Consider the following 14633-nt stretch of genomic DNA (forward strand, 5'->3'; position numbering starts at 1 on the left):
AGCATTACCCTACTCCACTGTTTCTCCTGATGGTAGCAAGATTAAGTTGAGCTGTGCTGGTTTCTACCTACATAGTCAAAGTGAGCTAGGCAAGCTGTGAAGTTGGCTATGGTAGATACAATGACAAGAAAATTGAGAAAGTCTATAACCATTTGCCCTGCATATCTACGGAAAGTGCTGAAAAAGATGAATAAAGTTCATAAGCTTTTTCCTGCTGTTGTGTTCTGCCATCTGTTATAGCTAATCGGACAGTTACATTCGAGGTCAGCGGTTGTGTGTCATGTTTAAAATTATATATATTTTTTCTGTGATTGTGAAAGCTACAGCAATTGACTAGTTGGTGGTTGTAAACCTCACAATAGTGATGTCTTTGGGACATACTACTTCTTAAGCCCCCTCAACCTGTTACAAACACCCCTCTAAAATTATGGGTGTGGAACTGGCATCGCTTTCGCAACTATGTTCCCTATAACATATCATTTTGTTTCATTAGACTGTGCAGTTTTCTTGTTAACCTCGCTGAAAGACGTCTTATTAAAATGTGTTTAAACTCGTCTTTATTTATTATAACTTTAAAAACACAAGTAACAACAAAAGTAATCAGATTATGTAACTGTAATATAGAAATTCTTCACATTAGGTTACATTTTACATTTTCTTTAAAGATGTAATCAGCAATTTGTGCTGGTATACACAAAGTGTTCCCTCTCAACTCTGCTAAAGTGGCATTCAGACAGTAATGTACATTATGTTAAAGCTCTTGTGACCAATGTATTTTCTCCTGCTGAAAGTCTGCAGTTTTAGCTCCGGCCACTAGAGAGTGCACTCACCATAAAAGTGGTTCAAACTAAACTGTCGTCTCTAAAAACAAAATCTGGCTACAAGTCTTCTCACAGACTAGCAGTGTCATTACAAGGTCACATTAAATATAGCTTTACTTCATGAGCGCTTTGAGTTACATGTATTAAATGTGGTTTTGTAACAGTGGAAATGAAACTGGTCAATCTGCCTGGCACTAAAGAACTCAACCCTTGAGGTAATCATGCAGTGACCAGATGCTTGTTTGTCCAGGTGCCACTTGAGGCATGATGGGAAAAGTAAACTCGTAAAGGAGGGCAACATGTTCCCTCTGTTCTCAACATTCAACACAGCTGTTGTGTTTTTGAGAGAGAACCTCTTTACCAGGTTCCCCAGAGGCCGTGTTAACATGCTGCTCCTATTCCCTTAAGTTCCCATCCAATCAGCACGACCTTGAAGCAGAAAAGCCAGTTCTCTCAAGCCTTAGCCTCAATAGATAAAAGTCCAAAGAATGTAGTAGCTGAGAAAAATATCACCTGGTTGGGGTTTAGTGACAGCTACATTAATGCTTTTGGTTATGTTTATAGGAAAATGGACTGTAGTGACCTCGTCTGCCATTTTCACTGCTGGATTTTGCAAGAGCTACACAGTTACTAATTTTGTGAGGGGTTCTTAAATAACGTAGCCTCAGGTACATTTGTGAAATGTGAATAAAACACTCCAGAGACCCGCTCGCACTAAATGTCCCAAGCTCAGCTCAAGGTAAACCCCTGTGTTAAGTGAAACTAATCTGATGAAAACTAGAAAATTTGATCATATCAGTCCAGGGCTATCATCACTTCATTGGCTGCCTTTTAAATTCCGTACTGATTATAAAATTCTTTTATTGACATATAAAGCCCTACATGGGCTCGCTCCTGAGTACCTGCAAGACCTTATTTCCTATTACGAGCCATCACGACTGCTCAGATCCCAGAGTGCTGGCTTATTATTAGTTTCTAGAATTCATAAGGCTGCAGCTGGGGGAAGAGCTTTTTCTTATAAAGCCCCCAAACTCTGGAATGATCTTCCAGAAAATGTTCAGGACTCAGACACAGTCTCAGTCTTTAAGACTAAGCTGAAAACTCACTTGTTCAGTTTAGCTTTTGGTAGTTAATGTTCCCCCTTAGATAAAGGCAGCAGATCCAGGGGTCCACGGACACAGGGAATTATAGTAAACAGAGACGCTGGTGCTGTTGTCCCTACTACTGCTATTAATATTAGTAGTATAATCAGTTGTAGGTAGTTTGACCAGAGGAGGATGGGTCCCCCCTGGTGATCCTGGTTCCTCCCAAGGTTTCTTCCTCAGCTCGGAGGGAGTTTTTCCTTGTCACCATCGCCCCTGGATTGCTCATTTGAGGGTTTTTACATTCTTGTTAAAACTTTTCTGGAATTCTGTGAAGCTGCTTTGTGACAACATCAGTCGTAAAAAGCGCAATACAAAGAAATTTGGTTAGATTTGATTCTAGCTTGACTCTGCTTTTAGACTGGACTTGAAATCCAACATAGACTTATATTCCCTGCCCCTTACGCTCAAGGTGTTCTCTGCATTCATATAACTCAAGTCTGAAGGCAAATGAAAAGGCTGAGAGGCAAGTTATAAATTATTTGAAACTGGTTGGTTGAGTTAGACACTTCTTTTGATTGACGATTCCAAAATAAGAAGAGTAAGTGAGGAGCTCATCATGATAATGTTCTCTTCTACAATGTACAGCAACCAGATGATGATGCTTTAGGCCACACAGGACCAGATGAACTGAAATAAGGCTAATTAGCCAATCAGATAACCACACATAGGCACCAGTGTAAACAAAGCAACCAATAACTAAACGCCAAGACACTCAATAAGAGAACGACAGTCTAGTAAACAGTACTGAGCAGATCAGCTCTCTGCAAGATAGCAGGGTCCATACAGTTACACTATTTAGAATAAGAGATGAAGGATGACCTTTTGGATGAAGCATTTTCCTCAGTCGTATAGCTCATAGTAGCAAATGATACATTATTAAAGTTGCTTTTGATACTTCAAAAGACTTAAAAAAATAGCAGTTTAATTGTGCACAATGACACAAATGACTAAGCATATCCTGAGGTAATTAATGAACATAATCCACTCAATTAAAGATAACAAAACTGAACTGTGCTGCATTTGCAAAGCAGGGCGAATATGACCTGTCATGATTGTGTTTGATAAATCTGACTTTACAGCAGCATTTTGACCCAAAACCAGACTATAATATGTTGTTTGTCATGTAATACAGTATTCTGCATTATAACCTCATCACTTTGAGAATTGCTCATGAAAAACAGCAAAACAGTTCTGTAGGCAGTGCTGCACTTGAGGTAGAATGAAAATAATTGGTTACCAGCCAGGAGGCGGGGATGAATGTCATTCGTTAAGCAGAGCAAGTTGGAATGAGAGATGTACTATAAGGATTGTCAATGTGTGCTTTGATGTGTTCATAATTCACATCACGCTGAAAGCATATTATTACCATTTCCTGAAAATCAAGCAACACCAGAGACTGAGTTCCGTACCTTTCATGCACTGCATCCACATTATCAGCACTGAGGAACAGAGAGCGTTTCTAAAGATTAGCTCCACCTATTGGTTATTTTAATTGGTTGATCTCTGAACTGATTATGTTTGTTCTGCCTCAAAGGTAGCTGCCTTCAGATCTGTTTTGAGTAGCAATTTTGCACATGAGCTTGAGAAGTCAGTAGAGAATTCATCAGAATTCAAGCATTTTATACCCAGCAAGCAATCCACAAATCCATTACACAATGGTTGAGGTCGACCTAATGCGGCCCTATGCCCAGTGCTGACTTAACATGATGCATTCTGGACTTGAAACAGGTGCTGCAGAATGCTGGACCAGCACCATGTCACATGACATTAACTTCTTGCGGGAGCAAAGCTGCTGCAGTTGTGGGAGTCAGGCGCTGCAGTTGCTCTCTATATTTTTACTTAAGACCACCATAAACTGTAGTTTTTATTTACAGGAACTTTTGGGCACTTTGATTTTGGTTGCAACAGTAAAGACAAACGCTGTGAAGATCAGCCATTGTTGTGAGCTTAGTAGGGGAAGTAGAATTTATCTGAATACATGGGAAAACTCCAAGTCCACATGGAGTCAGACAGTAATCAGATTTCTGCTTTGAAGCCAGCCAATAAACTCAAACTTAACAGCTTTTTAAAAAATATAGCGCCACTTTACCTGAAAATTTGAACATATACATCATCTATATGATGAAGAATATTTAAATCCTTCATTTCGTCAAGCATGTAGTATAGAGGTCACTAATAGGCAAGTCCGGACCCAGACACTGTCCTATGTGGACCTGGACCTATAATCAATAAACCACAAAGAATTATTTAATTTTGACAGGCTGCTCCTATTTAGATCGGCGTAGTGTCTCTACCCTTTATGGTACGGCTTTAGCAACCTGGGAAACTCACAGATCAATTGCATACATTGTAAATCTCACATGTGACGCTACTCAGTCAATCACATCTGTGCATTACAATGAGCACTCGAGTGAATGACGGACAAATCGGAGAAGAAAATGAGTCAGAGGGAAGTTGTTTCACATGCTGTGCTCTAAAAAGAGAAACTGACAATATATGTTGTTGAAATATGACTAAATTGTGCTTTACTTGATTTGACATTCAGTTGTTGACTGAACTACTAGGCTACTTCAGTAAACAGTATATGGCACTGAATCATAATGCAAGTTAGACACTATGATTTTCCAGACCTCTGCTTAAGGAAATTTTCTCTAACTGGACCAGAATTTTAATTAAATATCCCTGATGTAGTTGGTTTCAGTGTCGCTTCAAAAGTGTTTTGCTGCATCTCTCAACAACGCTAACTGCTTATTTCCGGTGCCGTGGTCTGTTTTCACACATGCGCAGACCAAGAAATCTGAAAGAAATCAGAGTAACAGTTTACATGCACTGAGAAATCTGATTACTGAGCTAAAATCCAGCTCTCTTTATCAGCTTTCTTAATCAGATTTCGACTCTGATCTAAGAAAACTTTAGTGCGTGTAAACACAGTGTAGCAGGGTAGGAATTTAAGGAGGGTCTGATTCTGTACTAAAAGCTTGAGTTCACTCAGTACAAAATAACATGTAGCATATAATTTTAATACATAATGCTAAATTACTGTATGTTTTATAAATGTGTGAATGGAAGGTATATATATATAAAACATATATAAAACAACACCTCCTTTGTGAGTTGTACCATTGCTTACCTCGATGTTGCCTCAGACAAAATTATATTGATGTAATATATTTTACTCCAAATTCACTGCATATCTTTTTCCTGTAAAGTCTGATGGACACTACTTCCATTCTTGACGTGTAAAGGTGAGCTGCCTGTCAGTCACTCTTCTGTTGTGTGGTCCCTCTGATGTTTCAGAAGAATGGGAGCAGAGTGGGTGGGCGCAGAGCATGCTACTGCCTGAGTGATTCCCCTAACAACTAGTGCTCCTGCCCCGCTGCACACACAGGCTTATTCCCAGCACTGAAGGAAACCTCACCGTTTGGCCCATATTTTTTAAGGATACCAATTAAAGTTGACCTATTTAGCATTTGTTTCTTTGTTTGCCACCAGAGAGGGAAGGTTTGTTCAGGTGCAGAGAATTTGAGCTTTAACAACACCAAAAGCCCTAAAGTTACATCAAGAGCCCTTTAGTCACAGAAACAGAACCGTCAAGCCTTTCTCCAAAAATAGGTTGCATGCAGATAACAAACGAGCATAGCAAATATGCCAATTTGAAAGGAAGAAGGAGAAAAGGAGGAAAAATAAAGAAAATAAACTTGCTAAAATTATTGCAGAATGTGTCATGAACGCTAACATCCTCAACAAAAGGCAAGGCAACATCCAAGAAATGAATTCCATTATTTGTGTAATATTTTGTACTTTGGCAGATGCTTCAGATGGTGTCGATGTGCCAGAGGGAACTTTCTGCTTCTGCTGTTCTGCTGCATTCAGTGTATCACACAGAGAAGTTCATGGGTGCTGAACCTCCTCTGTCCCACTCTGGCCCTGCATGTGCTACATTTCTATTGACAAAAAGACTCCTCTGTCCTTCCTTAGTGAAGGACGGTAAAAAAAGGACAGAGCCCTCCCTGTTGAGATTTAACTGTCACTCAAAACTTCCAGGTCACTTAAATAACTCCTTGAGGAATCTACTTGTAATGACAAATGAGACTAATACTCCCTTCCCATTTTAAACTGTATCAGCTTAGAATATTAACACTTTAAACACTTTAACACATTAACTTCCAATTCGAAACAAATGTAGCAGGTTTAATAGCGCTTGAACTTTCAAGATGGAAATTAGTAACCAGTATGTGACTCTATAGACTTGTCTGTTGAAGTACCCTAATCTCTATGGAACACGATAGAACATTCCAGCATGAGAGTTCATTATTATAGTCCTAGTCCAATTTGCCTTTAACAGAAGCCTGTGATTGTGTGATTGAGTGGAAAGACAAGATCCTTTCTTCAAGTCTGATAATGGTGACCTGTCTACTGCTGTTTATCCTTGATGCTTGATGTTAGTTATAATTAATTGTTGGTTATAATGATCAAAGCAATGCTTCATTTAAAATCAGTTTCTCCCTAACTTTCAATGTAGTTGATCTGTCAAGACATACCCAACATTTCCTTCATGTTATTTTCATTCCCACTGTCCACAGCGATGAATGCTGGGACAGGTTTCAGCACCTTCCACAACCCAGTAGGATAAGCAGCTTAGAAGTTCATTGTGATAACAAGCAAATCAAGTTGTTTAATTCTACTTAAATAAATGCTTTGAATGAACCGATGTGTAGCACATTGAGTCCCTTTTCATGCCACGTTTCTTTTAACATATTCAAGGTAAATTTGTCATTTTTCTGCCTGGTGTAGTCAGCCCAACCAGGAATATCCAGTCAGTTTGGGGATGTGAACCCACAACCTTCAAACTTAGGTTGTCTCACTAGACTGACTTGTTTCCCGTGTCACATTACAAGATCATCCACGCTGTCAGTTGCTACTAAACGATCTCCTGGACTCCTGGAGATTTGTCAGAAGGGCATATTGGGGTTACAAATTAGCTAATAACCCTGCAGTTCAGGCCTGACCTAAAGACACAAACTGAAGACACCAAAGACATGTCTCAACTAATCAGCTACATCTGGAATAAAGGGGAAAATAATGTTAAGTCTCCATATTCAGGCTTTCTTCTTATCCTTTAGTATCTTCTTGTAATTCTGCTAATATTTGGCAGCTTACCTGTGACAGTTAAGATGTGTTCTAATGAGGATGTGGAATGAGAGGTAGTGAAGACACTGTTGTTTTGTTCATAATTGCGTTCTCAGTTCTGTCCCATGTGTGTCTCCACTGCCCCATTTGCATAGAAATGGTGTGCCAGAGGTGACCACATTACCTTATTACATTATCTTTATTGGTATTATCATTAACCTCATGCTATCAGAGCACAAACCTAATACAAATTCTGACTCTCAGGATAGACCTTTTCTTTTAAAAGCACACTGTGAGCATCATTGTAATTTCTGACCTGCAGTCTAGAAATTACTGTTATTTCAAATAACACTCATTAAATTATACTGGTGTGAAGCGATACCGCCTCTCTGATCTTAAGTGTGGTGTATAATATATTTTTTTCATGTTTAAATGAAGTGTGATCAACAGCTTGGCAGGACATCATTAATGGATGGCCTGATTAAAGGGTAGGAGAGAGAGAGAGAGAGAGAGAGAGAGAGAGAGAGAGAAAGAGAGAGAGAGAAAGAGAGAGAGAGAGATTGAATTGAATTATTCTCTTACAGTCAGAGAAGTTTATGAATTATTCACTGTGAAATATTAAATCACACTTTATTGAAGAATCTCCGGTTTTGCTTCAGTCTAGCATCATTTGCAGGCAGCAGCCTTACTGTTCTTTCCTCTTTAGTGATACAGCAGTGGGATCCTGCCTGTGTTGTTTACTGCTACTGAAAAATAACAAGCAAATAAAATGTGTCATTAACATTTCCATCGAAGATGGTTAAAAAATTCAGTATTCCTATGTCTTGGTTTCCTGTGGCTACATTCAGAATGGGAAAATTCCCAGCAAAGTGAGCCAGGAGAACTCATTCTGAAGAAAGTCTCACGTGCGAACAGAGCAGAGGGAACGTGTTAACATGATAATCCAGAACAGATGACTCACCTGTCCATAATTAACTAGAACAAATGAGTCATTAAAACTGGGGAAATGAAAATTAGGGAACTCAGATGGTCCACCTGAATTTACAGCCCAATTAGCCTTCACTTTGTACAGTTGTTTATGGCTGTAACGTGTGGGAGTGATGATGAGGTGGAAGCATATGCGAAAAGATTTATTAGGGGCAAATCCAGATCAGAGAGCCAGGGTCAGAGAGCCAACATGGAGACAGAACATGGGGAACAGACATGACGAAAGAAACACATACTAAAAACACAGCGGAAGTCAGAAGAACAAACACCAGTGGATACAATACATAACAATACATACAACAAACTCACATGGGAAAACAGGGCTTAAATACAGGAGCAGGTAACAACACAAGTGGGTAACACAGGTGAGAACAATCAAGGGCAGAGTCTAGAAACAAGGGAGCAGGACAGGGAAGAAACAAAACAAGGAAGCATATGGACAAGGGAACCATGTTTTGGTGACAGCCAGTAACTCTATAACCCCTTCTTTCAATTGGATTGTTATTGGTTCCTAGGCACCTCACAGTTGTAAAAATAAGGCCCTTTGAATCGGATGAATCTTTTTGAATGTCCCTGTATTTCAAGTTTCTTTAAACATATTCTCCTAAATCACAAGCAAAGGTAAGGCGTTTACATACTGAACTCTGCCTGTTGTAAAGGAGATGAAAATCATGTATAAAGAATATTAGACATCAGTGTAAATTCACTCCAACCTGAATGCATCTGTTTAGAAAAATGACTTGGAAATGATAACTGAATGACTCAATCACAAGCTCTTTCCAAGAATGAGACTTGTTTGTCAGTTTATCATCCCTGACTGCAGTGCAAATGAATCTGTTTGTGTAACAGAGCAGGAACAGCATGTGCTTCTGCAGTAAAAAGGTTGATTCTTCAGATTAAACAGATCAACAGCTGTTTAGAGCCACTCAAAAACTCCTGAAGCAGTTTTTGTTTGTTAAGAGACAAAATCCCTGCAAAAAACACTGAAATTGTATAATTAACACATGAAAAGCTTTTTCTACAGATCTTAGATCTCCAAGGAGCATGTAAAGCATGTAGAACATAGGGCATAATGTAATTGAGTGGATGATGACAATGTTTTATTCAGGATTGGTCAAACAATAGTCGAAAGAGCTTTTTTTCTGCAAACCTTGTTTTTAGGATTAATTGCAGTACTTAAAAAAAAAGACAGATTTATTATCACTGCTACTTAAGGAATCAATCTTTCATTCCTTTTCCACCTTCTTCTTAGACTTCTGAGTTCTTAGAGTGGTAAAAAAACAAAAACTGTCAAATTTGGTTTGAAAATGCATCTGTTTTTGCATTCTTGCAGTGAAAAAGCCTTCAAGGCGAGTTATAGTTCCATCACTTTTCAAATGAGTTTCAGTGTTAATGCAATATTTTCCTTGTGCCAGAATTTATAATGCAATGCTATTAACAACCAAATACTTACCCATCTTCTATTCATAGTGAGTGTACACATATCCAGGGTTTGAATGTAATGGAATGCAAAAGGTGGGAACGGGTCAGGGAATGGGCTCTGACTGTTGTCTGTGCTTATGCACCGAAAGGCAGTTCGGAGTACCCGGCCTTCTTGGAGACCCTGGAGGGGGTACTGGAAAGTGCTCCCTGTGGGGACTCCATTGTCTTGCTGGGACTTCAATGCTCATGTAGGCAATGACAGTGAGACCTGGAAGGGCGTGATTCGGAGGAATAGCCTCCCCGATCTGAACCCGAGTGGTGTTTTGTTATTGGACTTCTGTGCTCGCCGCAGTCTGTCCATAACAAACACCATGTTCGAACACAAAGGTGTGCATAAGTGCACATGGCATCAGGACACCTTAGGCTGCAGTTCGTTGATTGACTTCGTAGTTGTGTCATCGGATTTGCGACCATGTGTTTTGGACACCTGAGTGAAGAGAGGAGCGGAGCTGTCAACCGATCACCACCTAGTGGTGAGTTGGATCAGATGGCGAGTGAAAATGCCGGGCAGACCTGGCAGACCCAAACGAGTTGTGAGGGTTTGTTCTGACAGAGCTTCACATCTGACAGAGCTTCGACTGCATACTGAGGGAGGCCGGTGACATCGAGTCCGAGTGGGCCCTGTTCTGTGCCTCCATTGTAGATGTTGGATCGGAGCTGTGGCCGCAAAGTCATAGGTGCCTGTTGTGGTGGCAATCCCCGAACCTGCTGGTGGACACCTCGGGTAAAGGAAGCTGTCAAGCTGAAGAAAGAGTCCTATCGGGCCTGGTTGGCTTGTGGGACTCTGGAGGCAAAAGATGGGTACCGAAGGGCCAAGCAGGCCATGGCTTCGGCGGTTGCTGAGGCAAAATCTTGGGTGTGGGAGTTGTTTGGTGAGGTCATGAAGAAAGACTATCGACAGGCACCGAGAAGGTTCTGGCAAACCATCAGGCGCCTCAGGAGAGGAAAGCGGTTGGGTGTGTTCCAACTACTGGGGGATCACACTTCTCAGCCTACCCGGTAAGGTCTGTGCAGGGGTACTGGAGAAGAGAGACCGACCAAAGTTGTCCAATCTCAGCTACAGGAGGAACAATGCGGGTTTCGTCCAGGTCGTGGAACACTGGACCAGCTTTTTATCCTCACTAGGGTCCTGGAGGGTGCGTGGAAGTTCACCCAACCAGTCCACATATGCTGTGTCCAGTATGGTGGCCTCAGGATTTCATGTCTGCTTTTTGTGGATGTTGTGGTCCTGTTAGTGTCATCAGGCCGGGACCTCCAGCTCTGTGTGAAGCGGCTGGGATGAAAATCAGCACCTCTAAATCTGAGACCATGGTCCTCAGTCGGAAAAGGGTGGAATGCTCTGTCCAGATCAGGAGTGAATCCTTGCCCCAAGTGGAGGAGTTTAAACATCTTGGGATTTTGTTCATGAGTGAAGGAAGGATGGAGCAAGAGGTTGACAGGTGGATTGGTGCGGCGTCTGCAGTAATGCGGACCCTATACTGGTCCGTCATGGTGAAGAGAGAGCTGAGCCAGAAGGTGAAGCTGTCAACTTACCAGTCAATCTACATTCCGACTCTCACCTATGGTCACGAGCTTTGGGTAGTGACTGAAAGAACAAGATCGTGGACACAAGCGGCTGAAACGAGCTTTCTCTGCAGGGTCGCCGGCCTCTCCCTTAGAGATAGGGTGAGAAGATCGACAATTCATGAGAGGCTCGGAGTAGAGCCGCTGCTCCTCCACGTTGAGAGAAGCCAGTTGAGGTGATCTGGGCATCTGGCAAGGATGGCCTCTGGACGCCACCCTAGGGAGGTGTTCCAGACAAGTCAGATGGAGAGAAGACCCACGGGGAAGACCCAGGACACTTTGGAGGGATTATATCGCTTGACTGACTTGGGAACGCCTCAGTATCCCTCCGCAAGAACTGGAGGAGGTGGCGGGGGAGAGGGAGGCCTGGGCCTCTTTGCTTAGGCTGCTGCCCCTGTGACCCGGACCCGGATAAGCGGTTGAGGATGGATGGTTGGATGGATGGATGGATGGAATGCAAAAAGTATTCAGAATGTTTGTCCATAATACAAAAGTCAAGGATCTGTATTTAGCCCAAGTTAGGAGAATATCCATCCATCCATCCATTTTCCAAGCCGCTTCTCCGTCAGGGTCGCGGGAGTTAGGAGAATACTTTTAGAATAATTACTCACTACTTTCTGAAGCCTGATTAGACTGATAAATCAATTTGATGAGCCAGTTCAAGATTTTCTCATTGGGGTACAGTGAATTGCTTGCTTACACACTTAAAAATGATAGTTATTCAAGGGTGCTTTAGTAAAAAAAATGTTTTTAAATAGAACCATGAACACTCAAAGAACCCTTTGCATGATTAAAATTAGTTGCATCGTGAAAGCCTTCTTCAGATTGATGGAGAATGCACTTCTATCTAGAACATTTTTGAAAAGGGTTTTATATAGTACCAAAGTTAGTTCTTCTATTATTACAAGCTTGATGCCATAAATAGATTCTACATACACTGTTGGAAATAAAGGTTCTGTGCAGGTAGATTTTTCATTCAACAGTGTAAATGTTCCCTCAAAGATACAAAAGTGGTTTTAAATTCCAACTGTGAACTTTAAATATGTTTTTCTAGGTTAAAAGTACATATTTGTACTATGCCATAATCTAATGTTTTAAAATGCAACAATATAATAAAAAGCCTGGAGACATCAATCTGAAAAATGCTCTCATGATGCAAAGAACCTTTTAATCATGCAAAGGTTCTTTGAGTGTTCAAGGTTCTATATAGAACCATTTGCTTTACTAAAGAACCCTTGGCGAACCATTGTTTTTAAGAGTGTAGTTCATGAGATGGCAGTAGGATTGTGGGAGCAGTGGACTGAAGCAGGTGAAGAGAGCAAAAATAATGCTGAGAATTTTGTAACTTCTTTTAAGAAGTGAATTTTTCATGAAACATTATCAGGGTTTTTCCCACGTGCCTTCTTGATAAGTATTCCTGATGTGTTCTTACTTTATTCTGAATATGTTATTTCTTCATGCATCCTAAATCAACAGAATCACTTTTGGAATTAAATGCATTTCTGAATACATTTTGGGCAATATATTCAGTATTTAGCCATCAGTACTTTTTTCCACCCAATCCTCACATATTCTAGTGGTTTTCTACCTGAGTATCATATAGACTACAATGTAGTCAACGTTGAATGATCATGAAGTTTAGGTTTAGGCTACTTTAAGTTTGTCAGCTTTAATTAAGCAGTATATCATCATATTAAACCGCTTGGTCCAGCTAGGGTCATGGGAGCAATAGGGTAAGCAGAGAAGAGAATCCCGGGCGACCTTGTCCCCTTCAACTTTCTCAGGCTCATTCTGGGGTACCCCAATCTGCTCCCAGGCCAACCTGGAGATATAATCCCTCCAGTGGGTCCTAGGCTGACCTTAAGGTCTTGTCCCAGCAGGCCATGCCTGGTAAACCCCCAAAAGAAGGCAGCCAGGGGACATCCTGATCAGTTACCCGGACCACCTCAACTGGCTCCTCTCAGTGTGAATAAGTAGTGGCTCTACTTTGAGCTCCTCTTGGTTGACCGAGCTCCTCGCTCTATCAAATAGAGTACGGCCTGGAACTCTGCAAAGAAAGCTGATTTCTGCCACTGGTTATCCATGATTTCTTTCTTTCGTTTCGACTAAAGTCTGGAACAGTGACCGCGTTACTGCTGCCGCCTGTCCCAGCCTGTGGCTGATCTCACACTCCTTCTTCCCGTCACTCGTGAACAAGACCCTGAGATACTTAAACCCCCCCACCTAGGGCAGGTCCTTTCCCCTTATCTGGAGTGTGCATGCCATCCTTTTCTGGGATAGGACCATGGACTCAGACTTGGAGGTGCTGATCCATACCGATGCATGTACATATATTTATATTCTCCTAATTTTATGGGACCAAAAGTAATTTAAACATTGGCTGTTTCTTGGCCAACAGTGTGTCACTGCATTGCAACAGGTCTAGAGTTAATTCTATATATGCTGTTGTCTTAAAATAAAGACCAAAAAGACTTGTGAGCGGTAAGCATTGCAATAGTAAATATCCTGGCAGACCAAAGCACTCGATGACTGACAAGTACTTTCAATCATCAAAAGAAAACTGTTTGAGTGCCAAACAGATCAGTAACACTCTGCATGGCCTTATGATGTAAAGCAATGATACGCTTTAAGAGCAGGAAGGTTACTTACGGACAGATGAGATGAAGATTAACCTGTTCCAGAGTGATGGAAAGAGATGCATTTGAAGGTAAAAAGGGAAAAAAAATAAAAATATTGAGAGCATCATCTCTTGGTGGCATGGCCATGTGTGGGTGCGAGAGAAACAGGCTCACTTGTCTTTATTGATGTGACTGCCAACAGCAGCAGCAGCAGGAGGATGAATTATGGAGTGTATGGAAGCATCCTAACAGCTCTTATATGCTTAAGAGTCACCAGCAGGCTCAGCTCGCAGCAGGGCGATGATCTAAAACATACTGCTAAAGCATTTATGGAGTTTTCACCTGGCCTGAACCCTGCTGAGCTTGCATTTTATGGACTGAAGGCAAAGTGCTCTCAAAACAAGCGGTGAAAGTGGCTGCACTATAGTCCTGGCTCAGCATCACCAAGAAAGATAATCGCTCTCTGGCAATGTCCATTCAGTTTAGATTTCAGCCAGTACTGCAACCAAGTACTAAATACACTATATGGGCAAAAGTGTTGGGACACCTACACATTACACAAACAGGAGCCTTTATGATAGACCATTCTAAATCCATAGGTATTAATATAGAGTTGGTCGCACTTTTGCAGCTCTAACAGCTTCCGCTCTTCTGGGACGCTTTCTACAAGATTTGGAGTGTCTGTGGGAATTTCTACCCATTCATCCAGACAAGCATTTGTGAGTTCAGACACTGATGTTGGATGAGAGGACCTGGCTCGCAACCTCCATTTTAGTTCTCTTTGATGGTGTTGAGGTCAGGGCTCTGTGTGGGCCAGACAAGTTCTACCATACCACACTCTCCAGTGGAGAAAGTCACTACTTATTGTTTATTTCCAATCCATTGTC

The sequence above is a fragment of the Pygocentrus nattereri genome, chromosome 5 (genome assembly GCF_015220715.1).
Source record: "Pygocentrus nattereri isolate fPygNat1 chromosome 5, fPygNat1.pri, whole genome shotgun sequence".
NCBI classification, from domain to species: domain Eukaryota; kingdom Metazoa; phylum Chordata; class Actinopteri; order Characiformes; family Serrasalmidae; genus Pygocentrus; species Pygocentrus nattereri.